At 42.7% G+C, this 15,855-nt stretch overlaps 1 protein-coding gene across 1 annotated transcript in view; it reads right to left on the minus strand.

The window, feature by feature from the left end:
- SCN5A (sodium voltage-gated channel alpha subunit 5) overlaps positions 1–11,805 on the minus strand; it is a 334,766-nt gene extending 322,961 nt beyond the window's left edge. The window contains exon 1 of the mRNA XM_089533641.1: positions 11,533–11,805. The gene's annotated coding sequence lies outside the window, so the exon portion shown is untranslated. The remainder of the gene's footprint in view (positions 1–11,532) is intronic.
- Positions 11,806–15,855: the final 4,050 nt, after the last annotated feature.

A 15,855-nucleotide genomic window follows, 5' to 3' on the forward strand; every position in this document is an offset into this window, starting at 1 on the left:
GTTCGAACTGACTCCTTATCAAGGGATTCTTAAACTGGAAGCTTTAAAAAATTGGAGAGTACGTAGATCACAATTTAACTAGGTTGTTTGGAAAATATACCCTTGCTCTAAGAATCTTGACCGGAAACTGTGGTGAGATGTTTGAGGGTGTGGGATTATTTAAGAGCTTGAGAAAATTACTTTATTGGACTAGTTCCCAAAATCCCAGCACAGCCAGTAACCATGAAGTTCACTGCATGTTCTTGGGTCACTAGCTATGTGTCAGCCTAAGCTACCTAGCAGGGCTGTTATGAAGGATCAATAGGGGCAACATTTATACTGCTCCTTGGGGGAAGGGTAGCACAAAGTGTCCTAAATATATAAATAACATCAACAAAATATATTAATGTAACAAACAATATATTAGTTGAACACATTGGACCTACAAAATATTGACCAAAATTACCTACAAGTTACCTACAAGATCATAGAAGTTGTTGCATACAGCAGCCTTCCCCAGTTTAGTTCTCTCCAAGCTGTGTGCTGTCAGACCCAGAAAACCTAGCAGTGGTCAGGTATTATGGAAGTTGTAGTGACCTGAATGTTAGAATCAAAGCTTGTGCCAAAAGGACCACATTTATATTTAATCCGTTTATATTCTGGAAAATATAGATTTGTTCTTTCAGGGAGAACACCAGACTCATTGGACCAAAATCTCTGTATTATTTTGATGCAAAGTTCATGCTCTTATTCCTCATTCAGTTTATTATCACTGCCAGACCCAGCCATATGGGTTGAAGCTCATTGTTAGTGTGGATGTTTTGTATGAAGGTGATCCCAAACTGAACTCACAGTGTCCTCTGGAACAGAACTTGGCAGAGTTATTTTTTGGATTCCATCTCTCAAAAGCACCTTAGCCTGAATCCTAGAGCACTGTTCCCAGTGAGTGTAGACAATGCAGAACTAGATGGGTAAAGAATCTGACCTTGCACAAGGCAGTTTCAGCAGCCTCCCTGCTAAGTAGGCACAGGATGTCTGGGATACATCAGCATGGACCCCCAGCCTGGTCAAGTGCCGCAGAAAGGCACCACAGACAAGGACACCACCAAGCGGTGCAGGAAAATGCCACATTCCAAAGCCTATCTCCCAGCAAAAGGTCATCACACATCAGGTGACCAAGGCATCCGCTGTCCCAAAGCCAGGTCTGATGCTTCTATGACTTGCCCTCTTGTTTTGTCCAAAGATGGCAAACTTTGATGTTGGTCTACAAAGACGGGGATTCCTCAGCCATGATTTCATTAGCTGTGACTCCCTGACAAGGACTGACAGTTCCATTGTTGTTGTTGTAGTTGTTAACTGCCTTCAAGTTCATCCTGACTCATAGCGACCCTGTGAATGAAACATCTCCAAGACTCCCTATCCTCCACTACTCTGCTTAGGTCCTGCAAACCCCATACTTGTGACCTCCTTAATAAGAGTCCATCCATCTAGCATGTGGTCTTCCTCTCTTTCTGCCTCCTTCTATCTTTTGTAGCATTATTGTCTTTTCCAGTGAGTCATGACGTGGCCAAAGAGGTTTATCATCCTGGCCTCCAGGGAGATTTTAGGCTTGATTTGTTCTAGGACCCATTTGTTTGTTATTTAGCTGTCCATCGTATCCTCAGCACTCTTCTTCAGCACCACATTTCAAATGAATTGATTTTCCTCTTATCTGCTCTCCTCACTGTCCAGCTCTCACATCCATATATGCTAATAGGGAAGACAATGGCTTGTACGATTCTAACTTTCATGAAGGGATCATTATTAATGTGATGGAACTGGCCAATATCTTCTGGAAAGGCATAGACAACCCAGCAGGTCAATGTGAATGGTTGAAGTATGGCAGAATATTTCATCTACTGGGACATCCTAGGGCTACAACAGCTTAGATTTATCCAAGCAACTCGGTTGCAAGGAGATAATAGACTCTTTGAGGACAGAACTAACCAAGGGCACTTTCGCACTACACAGGTATAGTGCTATGACTCCACTTTAATTGCCATGGTTCCTTCCTATGGAATTCTGGGATCTACAGTTTATAGAAGGCTATTTAAAATTCTCAGCTAGAGAGCTTGAGTGCCTTACCAAACTACAAACCCCAGGATTTCACAGGATGCAGCCATGGCAGCTAAAGTGGAATCATAGTGCTATAATTGTGCCGTGTGAAAGGGCCCCAAGAGTCCAACTTTGAATGCATACAATGCATGTAATTCACGAAGTGCAAAGGAATCACAGCAGGCTTTTGACTACAAAACCTCAGTTGTAGCATGTCACCTCCAAAGCAGCCCTTACATCCATCTCCTTACTGACAAAATCTAGCTGGCAGGGGAGGGAGAGTGCTTGGACCTTTTTGGAGTCCTTCAATTGGCTTATTTTTGGCATGGGACTAGGACAGGAGAAAGCCACATTCACATCGCTACTCAGCCTTGATGCTTGCTTTCTCAGTCTAACCTACCTCACAGGGTTGCTATGTATATAAAGAAAAATGGAATAGGGGGAATCACGTGATTCACCTCGGGAATCCTTGGATGGCATGATGTAAAGTGTAAAAAACATATTGATTTTATTGTTTTTCTTGATTATAAAGGCTTCATCTAAAAGATTCTAGGCTACCTTGAAAGTTCTATGAAAAAATCAAATAAAGGAATGAGTTAATTAAAAAAACAAAAAACAAATCAGCTTTAGAGCCTTGCAGAAAACTAGGGCCACAGAAAAGCTTTCCAGGTTCCTGTCCACATAAGCTTGTGGTAGAACATCTTCAAACTACTACATCACACTGGCTCTCATTCCATTCCTAGTTCATGCTATTTTCCCTCTATGGACTTCAGAGGAAATCCTCACAACAATCCTGCGCAGTATACTAGGCTAAGAATGCCGAACTAACCCAAGATCATTTACTGAGCATCCTCGGTCCAAAACACACTGCAAAAATAATCCAGTTTGAGCCCTCTTTAACTGCCCTGGCTCAGTGCTAGGGAAGCCTGGGAAGCCTAGTTCATTGTGGCACTAGAGCACTCTGAAAGACAAGGCTAACTGTCTCACAAAACTACAGTTCCCAGAATTCCCTAACATTGAGCCAGGGCAGCTAAAGCAGTCTCAAGATGGATTATTTCTGCCATGTGTTTTGGACCATGGTCTCCCCAGTCTCAATCTGACCATTTGTGCAAGTTGTTTAGAGTTACTCAGTGAGTTGTACTGTAGTGAGCACATTGGGGCCTGAATTTGGATTGCACTACATTGACTCCAACGCTGTAAAGAGAATATTGCATTGGCTCAGTTTTGATCCCAGTTTCCAAAGAGTAGCACCTCACAGCCTCAAAAACCACTGGCAAAATTCCAAGAGTGTTTGGAGGTGACAACAAATACAAAGCCTAGGTATGTGGGCCTTTTTAAAGAAAAAAAATCAGATAAACCCATCTCCCCACCCTCTCTTTTTGGGAATCCTATGTAAAGTTTGGGAAAGTTACCTATGTGGGCAACAAGTCTCAGAATCCCCCAACCAACATGATCACACTCAACCATGGGAGCTATAGCCCAACAAAGTAACTTGTCCTGAGTCTACCTTCAAGTCAACTTCCGCTGCCTGTGCCCCTTATGCTCCTTGAAATTCAGTACGAGATTAATCTATTTTTCTCCCATCCAGCCCCTAGTTCCTTATTTCTGTTTTAATGTGCATTTGTTAAAGTGCAAGTACTGCTCCAGAAAGGAGTTGCTTTTTAAAGGGAAAGGAATGCTGAAACTCCACTGTGTGCACAGATGCACATGTATTGAGCAAGCAGATGCCAAAGAGGAGAGAGTTTGGTATTTTGTAATAGTCATATAATGCAGAAAAGGAAAGTGTAGCAGGTGCAGTCAATTCTGTCTCTCTTCCTCCTTCTACACAACCCTCACAAGTACCAGAACTGCTCACCAGACACAACCACACACAAGTATCTCAGCTCATCTTGTTATCCCTACCATGTTTCCTTTTTAAAACTCTGTATATGGTTGTGTGTGTTCATCTCCCTCGTCCTCTGTTGTTGTTGCGTGCTTTCAAGTCATTCTGCACTTGTGGACCCTAAGGCAAACCTATCATAAGGTTTTCTTGGCAAGTTTCTTCAAAGGAGGTTTGCCATTGCCATCCTCTGAGGCTGAGAGAGTGTGACTTGCCCAAGGTTTCCATGGCTGAGCCTAGTCTCCAGAGTCATAGTCCAGCACTCAAACCACTATCCCGTGCTGGCTCTACTCACTCTCTCTCTCTATCTATCTATCTATCTATATGCATGTGTGTGCAAATATATATATATATATATATATATATATATGCATGTGTGTGAGTGAGTTTGTGTGTACACACACAGACACACACACACATACTGATTCTGCAGTACTGAAAATAGATTTTAGGAGCGCTGAGCAAGATCTGAAATCAGCTTGGTGAGACAGATTATTGAAATATGAAAGAATAATAACTAAGTAAAAAAGAATAACAATGGTGTGAAACATATAGAGGCTTTCTCAACAAGCATATGTATAATGAACTATGACTAAATACACCACTAAAAGCTGAAATCTAAGTGATCTGACCTTAATAAGAAAGATGTTTCCATGAGATACTGTGTGCATGTTCCAAAAACCACTCCAACACACAGAATCAAGCATATGCAATATTAAGCTCAAATGGCACATTAGCCATGATCTGGGCAACAAAATGGTTCTACCAGACAGGTTCCTTTTACACAGGAACAAGGGATAGAAGACGCTTCAGGAATGCAGCTTCTTGGAAGATGGTTTGTCCTTGCAGAACCACTGTCCCTTCAGATGTTTTGGCACTGGAGTCCCAGAAGCTCCAAAGCCTCTATTAAGGGATGTTGGAAGGTACCGTCCCCAAACATCCGGAAAGCCAAAAGTCACTGACTCTCATGCAGACATTTTTCATAGTCCAGATTTTGAATTGGAGTATGTAATTCAAACAGAGTCCACAAAACAAGGAGCAATCTTTGCCCTTGAAATCTCCTTGTGCTAGAAAGATAAAGTTTTAGGATAATATACCAACTGCAACCCTGTTCAGAGAAACAGCGAGTTTGCCAAAAAAAATTGGACCAGGGTCTTGAGAGACATGCCATGGTCTGTGCTGTCTCCTTAGTCTTAGTGATACTTGTTATTGCCTTCTGCTGAAAGAAACAGATGCTGAATTTGCATGAAACCCTTCAAAACCATGTTGCATTTGGCAGGCAGCTTTGGTTTCCTTGTTTGAATCATCTCATCAAAGGACTCTGGGGTGTTCCCTCCATTGGCGCATTTGGATGGCTCTTTCTCTTGCCAATGAAATTGTCGTGCTGGTAGTCTTTTCTCCAAAAGCACACATAATCCTTGAACTGGTGCTGAGCATTATGGGTATGCATACAGAGATGATCGAAAGGAGATCAAAACTGGCCAGCACACACAAGGCAACTAGAGCACAGATAAGTTAGATTTTTACATTGCTACTTCCAGAATCACACTGCCTTCATATATGCTATCTCTACACTGTGAACTTATAGTGGACCAATGCAGAGATATGGCACAAACAATGGACGTTTCATATAGAATCCTAGAATCATGGGCCTAGAAGAGACCACAAAAGCTGTCCAATCCTGCCATGCAAAAAGACACAATCAAAGCACCCCTGACAGATGGTCATCCTCTCTTTCTTTTAGAACTTCTGCAGAAGGAGAGTCCTCTACACTCACATATTCCTGTCAAACAGCACTTGGTGTCAAGAAATTCTTCCTAATGTTGAGGTGGAATCTCTTTTCCTGTAGTTTGAATCCATTGTTCCATGTTCTAGTCTCTGGAGCAGCAGAAAACAAATTTCCTCCATCTTCAATCTGACATCCTTTCAAATATTTAAACATGACTATCATGGCACCCCTTACCCTTCTCTTCCCTAGGCTAAGCATACTCAGCTCTGTAAGACACTCCTCATAGGGTATGGTTTCCAGACCTTTCAGCACTTTGAGGATGCATCACATCAAAACACAATTTCCCATGGAGTCAGTTCACACATTCAGTACTCAAATGTGGAAGAATGCATGGATGCACATGACAAAAGAGAAAAGACCTCGGTATCTCCCCAGCCATCCACACCCAGTCCTAGAGAGAAAGACTGAATTGGAAGTGCATGAACGATTGTGAGGAGCTGTGTAAAGCTACAGGATTCTCCAGTTATTATTGATTTATGCCAACCCCCATTAAGCAGACATCAGGTTGTTTTAATGTCTCTTTCCTTTAGTTTCCTGTGCTGTACAAAGTGCATTTAAAGCTCCTTGCCAAAAACAAAACAAAACAACCATCTTACAAGCCAGACCAGGCAGCCATGTCCATTAGCCACTGGTTGCCTCAAAGATAATACTGAAGGCCCGAACATCCATCTGGAGGAGATTCCTGCACCCCACAGGCAAGCAGCAAGTCTCAAAACAAAGACTACATGGGCCCAGATTCAATTTCTTGCTCAGCCGTGGAGCACACTGGGGTGACATTGGGCCCATCATGATTTCTTAGCCACATGAGGCAGTTATGAGGATTAGCAATGGTCAGGAGAGCCATGACCACCACTTTGAAGGACATGTAGGGTACAAATAAGAAAAGTAAATATATATGTGCAAGTTGTTGTTGTTGTTGTTGCATGTCTTCAAGTCCTTTCCTACTTATGGTGATACTAAGGCAAGCCTAACACATGGTTTTCTTGGCAAGATTTGTTTGGAGCAGTTTTTGCCAGTGCCTCTCTCTGAGGCTGAAAGAGTATGGCTTGCCTAAGTTTCTCCAGTGGGTTTCCATGGCCAAGCGGGGATTCAGACCCTGATCTCCAGAGTTGTAGTCTAATGCTCAAACCACTACAGCACACTGGCTCTATGTGTACATAGATCTGGTGTATTCTTTACTAAATGTTTTCCTCCAAACTGTTGTTATGTTATCCAAACCCTTTGGAAAGACCAAGATATAGACTGGAATAAATTCCAGTGCCATCAAGAGGATATTGCATATGGCATTGTAGTTTGAGTGTTGGACTATGACTCAGGAGATGAGGGTTCGAATTCCAGCTTGGCCATGAAACCCATTGGGTGACCTTGAGCAAGTCACATGCTCTCAGCCTCAGGGGAGGGCAATGGCAAACCTCCTCTGAAACAATCTTGCCAAGAAAACCCCATGATAGGGTCACCTTAGGTTCGCCATAAGTCAGAAATTACTTGAAGGCATACAACAACAACAAATGTGTTTTTTTCAAGTTTTCATCCCACCTTTCCTCCAAAGCACTTTGATCTACAGAGGCATTTGGCTCATTTTGTCATGTAAGCAGATGAGGATGAGAGTATATTTGGCCCAAACCCAGCCAAAGAGCTTCAGAGCCCCAATGAGGATTTTGTCCCAGGCCTAAGTAGCAGGAGGGGGAAAACAACAACACACTAACCATTCCATCATATTGCCTCTCTTTTGCTCACGATATTTAGAAACAGTAGAAGAAACAGAGTAAATCTGTGCAAATCGACTCAGCACACTGACACTCTGCATGTTGCCTTCGGTAGTTCTCACTGTGAGTTTGTCAAGCTTGTTCCCTGGGGTCCCTGAAATGCTTGTTGGATCCTCAGGGGGTTGACACTACATGTCTTCATCCTTTGCTAACTATCAAAAAATCAAAGTGGGGGAAGAGAAGAGCGAAAGAAAGACAAGAAAAGGGACCCAACACATGCACATGCACACAGAGATAATCTTTCAGGTTCCGTGTCATGTGTATAAATATTATTCTGGGCATTAACTTGGACCGGTCACGTTGAACGAATTATGTAAACCCAACCTCATAACGCAGAAACCTTTTGATGTGTAAATCTAAAAATACCACAACTTTGTCCCACAGACCAGAAGCTTAAATTTGTTTCTAGTCAATCCCAGTTGTCTAAAGTAATGGAGCTAGTTGACGGTCGAAGAGATAAAATAATAACGGAAATTCTCTAACAATGCAAAGGCCTTTCCTCACTTGAAAGAGATGAACTTTCCCCAGCTGCTCATCTCAACCCAAGGACTCTCTGGCTCAACATCCCAAGGAACATCTCCCTATTTCTTTTTGAGATCATCAGAATTTGAGGCTTTCCTCCCTAAATTCATCAAAATTTGAGGTTTCCTCCCCTAAATAGATTGTCCTCTTGCAACAAAAGGGTTCATTCCTGGCTTCCCCCACTGGGCTGACCTTTTTCATTCCCAAAAGCTTATAGGATCTGCTTCTTCCATCTGTGACTCCACCTGCCCTGGTTTCCTAGGCCAAAAGCAAGGATCAGCTATACGTGTTTGAAAACACATTCCCTGTTTCTCCCCCCTCTGCCACCCTTCCCATGCCATCATGCCACCTTGGCAAGCAAGCCAGGAGAATGGTGAAGCCCTGATCCACAGAAACACATCCTGGAGCCCATCCACACTGCAGAAGTAATCCAAGAAGTGCCACAACCAACTCCAATGCCCAGAATTCCATCACATTGAGCCCCGGCAGTTAAAGTGGTATCAAACTGGATTACTTCTGCAGTGTGGATGCAGCCTTGGAAAGCTTCAAGCTGGAAGGAGGGGGAAAAGAAAGTGTCCACCAATGCTCAACTTCAGCACGCTGGACAGAGCTCATGCAAAGCAGAAAATAAAACAAAATGACAAAGCCTCTCAACACACCCCTGCTCTTCATTCTTCAAATATTGTTGAACCTGGACATGTGCCTGTTGAAGACATCTGTTTATTTTTAGTATTGACAAATCCTCTTTGGATCTGGGAGCGTTTATTCCTCTAGATGCCCTGCCTTTGAAGAGAAGTCCTCTTCCCCATCCACAAAACCTATCCAGGCAGCAAAGTACCAGACCACCCAAAATCCACCAAACAGGGAGATCTTTATAGAGACCAATGCACAAAATACATGTGGCAAGCTTTCAAAGCTCCACTGGCTTCTTCATCAGCCTAAAGGGTTAAAAATCAGACAGGAGGAGGAAAAAAATAGTCAAATTGGGCTCCCCTTGCGTGTGTTTAGTCCAACACAGAAGGGGGATGAGGGGTTATAGAGTGCCTTAAAAGTTCCACCAAGAAATGTCTGTGATTCCTCCACAACAGTTAAATATATTTTCTTTGGAGGGGGCAGGGTGACCAAACATTGCCCCAACCGCAAAGGAGGACAAAGCACCACCAAATGTAGGACATTTAAGAAATCATATAGGACATTTCCAAACTAAAAAGCTAAAAACACTTAATACAGATGTACATTCATGCTTCTTAGTCATGTACAAAATGGAGGACCTTTGGGAACTCCTCCTGGGCTGCAGGTTGAAATGGAGGACCTGTCCTGAAAAAGGAGGACTATGTCTGGTCCCCTTCTTCAGGGAGGGTCACAATGTCCAGACCCTCCTCTCCCAATGCGAAACCTACCCTTCTCTATCTTTCCATTTAAACTAAAATAATTCCAATCTCTTGGTTCCCAGAACTCTTTTAAATACACAATACAGACATGTGTATTTAAAACACACTGTTTTAAATACATAATGCATAGATACATGATGGTTTTGAGGCATAATTCTCTTTTAAATACGTCAACATCTATTGACTACCAGCACTCTTTTAAATGCACAGTACAGACATGTGTATCTAAAAGGCAATATTTTAAATATGTAATACGTTACGTAGATGCATAATGATTTGAAGACATAATATTCTTTTAAATACGTAAATAAATACCTAAAATACATGCCCTTCCACTACTATCCTACTGCTAGAAAGTTACTCTTACTCTGCTCAACCCCCTCCATGTATCCCAGCTCCAAGACTATAATCCCCAAGATAATACGTAATCATAATTTCTATTATTACATAAGAACTGAGATTCCATGTTTTTTAAAATAGAAAAAAAAATCAGACTTCAACAGAATAAAGAACAAAGTGCCCAACTTTGGGGGCTTTAGATTTTAAGAAAGAAAATGGAGCTTGGCCAGAAAGGAAGGAGGGAAGGAATAAAAGAAAAAGAAAGAAGAGAAAGAAAGAAAGAAAGAAAGAAAGAAAGAAACCTAATTCTGTCCATGAAGGCGATTTATAATCCAGCATCACATCCAACATAGAAGCCAGGAGAGAGGAAGAAAGTCCCTAAAAAGCAAACTTCAGAAGCCACAGAAAAGGATCTGGGATCCACCGCCTTCTTGTATTCCCTTCTCAAATCCATTGCCAGGAATTGGAGCCTCCAATCCACCCAGACAGGAGAATCCCCCATCATGGGAAACACACACACACACACACACACACACACAGACACTGTAATATTATATCTAAATAAGCCAAAGAGAGGAAGAATGAAACTTACTGCGGATGTACTACTGTGTGTGTGTGTTACATATTTATATGAATAAACCACAAAGAGGAAGAAGAAAGAAACTTACTGTGGAGGCAATACTTTTTGTATGTATGTGTGTGTTTGTGTGTGTGTGTGTGTATATATACATATATTAGATATATAAGTAAATCAAAGAGAGGAGGAGGAATGAAGAAACAATGGATGCAATACTTTGTGTGTGTGTTAATTACATATTTAAATACACCAAAGAGAGGAAGAGGAAGAAAGAAACAGATTGTGGATGTAATACTTATACTAATAATTATTATATAATATTACGTAATATTGTTATGTATAATACATATTATTACATCCACAGCCGTTTCTTTCTTCCTCTATATAAATAAACCAAAAAAGGGGAAGAGGCAGAAAGAAACTTACTGTAGATGGAATATTTTTTTTGTATATCTATATTATATCTACATTACATATATAAATAAATAAACCAAAAAGAGGGAGAGGGAGAAAGAAACTGAATGAATATATATATTTATTTATATATCATACACACACACACACACACACAGAGTATTACATCCACAATAACTTTCTTTCTTCCTTGCTTTGGTTTATTCTCTCATATATATATATCTCATATATATATATATGAGAGAATAAACCAAAGCAAGGAAGAAAGAAAGTTATTGTGGATGTAATACTCTGTGTGTGTGTGTGTGTGTGTATGATATATAAATAAATCAAAGAGAGGAAGACGGAAACATACTATGGATGTAATGCTTTATAAAGAAACCAAAGCGAGGAAGAGGAAGACAGAAAGTTACTACGGCTGTAATACTTTTTGTAGATAGATAGATAGATAGATAGATAGATAGATAGATAGATAGATCTTGTCTATCCAGAAAGAAAGCCAAGCAAGGAAGAGGAAGGCATAAACTTACTGTGCCTGTAATACTTTGTTGGTGGTGTATGTATGTATGTATAGATAGATAGATATATAAATAAACCAAAGAGAGGAAGAAAGAAAGTTCCTATAGGTGTAATGCTTTATAAAGGAACCAAAGCAAGGAGGAAGAAGACAGAAACTTACTGGGGCTGTAATACTTTTGGTATATGTCTATGTATATAGCTATCTCTATATAAAGTCTACCTGGAAAGCAAGGCAAGGGAGGAAGAGGAGGAGAGGGACTTACTGTGTCCGCCTGGCAGCCCTTCTTCCCGGTGGGTGCCTAGTCTGCCCCTCGTGAGCCCAGGGCCAGCTCCAGGGTCAGGGCATGGTCTTAAGATCCCAGGTTCCTAGCAACTCCCAAAGGGCCAAAGAGCCGGGTCTGCCTTGCTGGGCATCGGGGCTCCCGGGGCCACCCCTGGCCATCCTCGACGGAGGAGCATGCTGGAAGGGCAGCCTTGGGATGCCCAAGCCAGCGCCTGGCAGGCTGGGCTGGGTGGGTGGTTGGCTGCCTGCCCGCCTGCCCTCCCGGTCCCAGCAAGGCAAAGGGGAGGGGATGGGCAGAGAGCCTGGCACACGCGCCGCCTCCTGCGAGCGCTGCTGGCTCTGCTGGCTCTGCCTTCTCCTTCGCCCGGCTGCCAGTCCGCGCGCCTGGCATTAGCAGCCCCAGGGCGGCAGGGGAGCCGGCAGCGGCGCCTGCTGGACACACCAGGAACTGCGCCCCGAAAGAACCAAAGCAGGAAAGGGAAGGTTGCCTCCCCCAAAGGAAGAAAGGGAAAGTCACATTTCGGGGAGGTTTTTTGTGGGGGTGGAAAGGTTAGAGGGTGCATTAGAGTCATTAGAGTTGGCATCACCCAATGTGGTAAATCATGGTGTCACACACACACACACACACACACACTGATTCCTTTCTATACCACAACCTACAAAATCCTGACAGACCCAAAGGAGAAATGGGAAAGTCAGTTTTCTAGGATTTGGGGTGTGTGTGAAAAGTTTGGGAGAGGGGTTCAGTGGTGTCATTAGGGTTGGCATCACCCAGTGCGGTAACTCATGGCGTCTCTCTCACACACAAACACTCGACTGACTCCCTCCTGAAGGCCCCAAAGGAGGAAAGGGAAAGTCAAATTTCTGGGATTTTGATGATGGTGGTGCAAGGTTTTGGGGCCAGTGGTGTCATTAGGGTTGGCATCACCCGGTGTGGTAACTCATGGTATCACACACACACACCCTGTTGTCTTCCTCTTGCACACACACCCCAGGATTTCATAGGATTTCATTGCAATGAAAGTGGAATCATAGCTCTATAATCACATAATGAGAAAGGGTTCCAAGCAGTTCCCATAAGCCTTTAGCATTGCCTATATGGAAGATGTAGTTCAACCACACATTTCTCACCCTTACTGGAAGACAAATAGAATGAGATAAATAGATCTGATTAGGCTCAAAGGAAATGAAAACTAGACGCCACATCCTCAGAAGTACTAATGAAAGTTAAATTTGTCCAGTTTTCTTTTGTTAAGCCACATTTACATCTTATGAGATTTCATTTTTGCTTATTTGTTTTGCACTCCTTTGATTACATTTCTTTTTTACTGATTGCTCCGTTGCTCTTAATAGCGTTATTATTTTTGTTGAGTATCTTATTTAGTAGAGTCTATGGTACGCCAATCGGAATATACTTCATGTCCTTTTTTAAAAAAGCAGGGTCTGTTTGCTCTTTTAAAGGAATAAAATAATAAAGATTGATGAAAGAGATCCAGATGACTTCCATCCTTTCAATTTAGGAAAGGCTGCTTCCTCTTGTAAGAAGTAGGATGCAAGAAACCCCATTCTTCCTTCAAAGCACCTTTGTTGAATTTTTGATACATTTACTTAAGCATGATTCAATTAAATAAAAATGCAGAGCATCAATCCCTAGACTCATCACAAGACTCCAGAGTATTGGTCTCCTTGTGTCTTCACAGCTGACAAGTGAATATGTGTATGACACTCTCAGCACATGTATTAATGCTTTACATTAATGAATGAAACTGTCACACGCTCACTATCTGAGTCTTGTCAAGATCAGGTCCCAGAGGCTGAAAAGGATATCAATAGCAACAGCATTTACATTTCTATACCACTTATCAGTGAACTCAGCATTCTATAAGCAGTTTACAATCTGTAAGCCAATTGCTTCCATCAAGCTGAGTACTCATTTTATTGACCTACGAAAGGATGGAAGGCTGAGTCAACGTTGGAGCCCTGGGATCGAACTCACAACCTTGTGGCTGGACTTCCGGCATTTAACCACTGTGCTACCAGGGCTCCACACAGTTGATACAGTTGATTTGGATAAAGCCAGCTTCTGATCCAAATGGAGGAGTGAAGGTATATTGTTAACTGCCCTCAAGTCATCCCCAATTGATGGTGACCCATGAGACATCTCCAAGACTCCCTGTCCTCCACTGCTCTGTTTAGGTCCTGTAATTTCAGGCCCATTACTTCCTTTAGTCTATCCATCTATCATGCAGTCTTCCTCTCTTTCTACTACCTTCTAGCTTTCCCAGTATTATTGTCTTTTCTAATTCCTTCTCAGGATGTGGCCAAAGTATGGCAGCTTCAGTTGCATCATCTTGACCTCTAGAGAGCATTCAGGCTTGATCTGTTCAAAGACCCATTTGTTTGTCTTTTTGGCTGCCCACTGTATCCTCAGCAATCTTCCCCAGCACCAGATCTCAAATGGGTTGATTTTCTTTCTGTCGGATTTCTTCACTGTCCAGCTCTTGCATCCGTACATAGCGATGGGGAATATAACGTCTTGTATGATTCTAATTTTTGTGCTCAGTTGGATATACACCTAAACAAATCAGGGAACAGGCCAAGAAGAGAATATAGGAAACAATCCTAGTGAAGGAAGCTAAATGAAAGGTAGGCATGGAGAGGGTACAATTTCACCATTTATCCTGAAACGGCATTTGTCCTCACACCCTTAAGGATTTAAGGATTTAAATAAATTTAAATGAAATTGTATTTAAATGAAATCCTGTGAAAGGGTTGCCTTAGGGTCACCATGAGTCAGAATGACTTGAAGGCACACAGCAACAAAGTAAGGTCCTTGCTCTCTTACTAATTTCCTTTGGAAGCCCCTTAGTCTCCCAAACCAGGTTTTTGTTCTGAAGTCAGTCATAACCTGGCACAGATCCAGGCTGCTCACACAAAAGAGCCATCCGCTACCTTAGCTTTCTTATTAGTATCTTAGATTGCAGTTGGATTCAAGGACTGTCAGAGCCAGTGCGGCGTAATGGTTTGAGCATTGGACTATGACTCTGGAGACCAGGCTTTGAATCCCTGCTTGGACATAGAAACCCACTGGGTGATCTTGGTCAAGTCAGACTCTCTCAGACTCCAAGGAAGGTTTTACATGGCCAAGCATGGTTTCGAATCCTGGTCTCCCAGAATCTGAGTCCAACACTCAAACCACTACTAGTTCTTGCACCTTAGATAGTCTGTTCCACTGATATAGAGGTCAGCAGACACCTCTGCTCTTCTTATTCTAGAGGAGCAAAATCAAAAGGTGAAGTCTGTGGCTGCAAGATTAAAAAAGAACAAGAGTGCAAAGGAGGGAGGGGGGTAGGAGAGAAGGGATTCTTTGGCCTGAGCACTGTGTAGAGCCAAAATGAATATCTGACTCTCCAGTCAGCTGTCTTCAGCGCACAGCTACAGTACCAGGTCCACATGGCTCCTTACTGAGTTGCCATGGACAGAAACTCATCCTCAGGTGTTGACTATGGAGGAGCAGAGCTCCCTTGAAATTATCTTTGAACGAGGAGCCACAACCCATAAAGCAGCCCAACTTTTAGCTGGCCCCTGTAACTATGCTTTTACACCATCTTTCCATTCCAGCTACATTTCTCTGGCCTCAGAGGGAGAGAAGAGCAGTTCTCTCATGCCTTGGGCCAGTGGCTGGTGAGAAGCCCTCCTTCCATGGTCCACCTGTCATTCCTCTGGACTCTGAGGGAGAGAAGAGCAACCAGGTCCATCTTCCTAGAGCCTTGGCCCATCAGCTGGTGAGAGACCTTCCCTTCACATTCAAACCGCCATTGCTATGGCCTCTGAGGGAGAGAAGAGCAGCAGGCATCCTTGCCCCAGCTACCATTTCTTTCTTTTTATGTGTCACGTCTTATTTCAGTTGAAAGCCTCAGGGCAGGGAAATGTCAAATAACTGATTTGTAAGCTGCTCTGGGGAGCCAGTGTGGCTTAATGGTTTAAGTACTGGACTATGACTCTGAGGACTAGGGTTTGATTCCCTGCTCAGCCCAAGAAACCCACCGGGTGACTTTGGGCAAGGCACATACTCTCAGCCTCAGGGGAAGTCAAATGGCAAACCTCCTCTGAACATATCTTGCCAAGAAAACCCCATGATAGGTTCGCCTTAGGGTCGCCAAAAGTTGGAAACAATTTGAAGGCACATGACAACAACCAAGCTGCTCTGGCTGAAGGGGTATAAATACTATAAATAGATAAATAAAATTAACAGTGCAGTTGACCCTTTGAATCCACAGATTCAACCATCCATGGCTTGAAA

Source organism: Sceloporus occidentalis, unplaced genomic scaffold (genome assembly GCF_023333645.1).
Source record: "Sceloporus occidentalis isolate IW3139 unplaced genomic scaffold, rSceOcc1.0.p SCAF_7, whole genome shotgun sequence".
Taxonomy (NCBI): domain Eukaryota; kingdom Metazoa; phylum Chordata; class Lepidosauria; order Squamata; family Phrynosomatidae; genus Sceloporus; species Sceloporus occidentalis.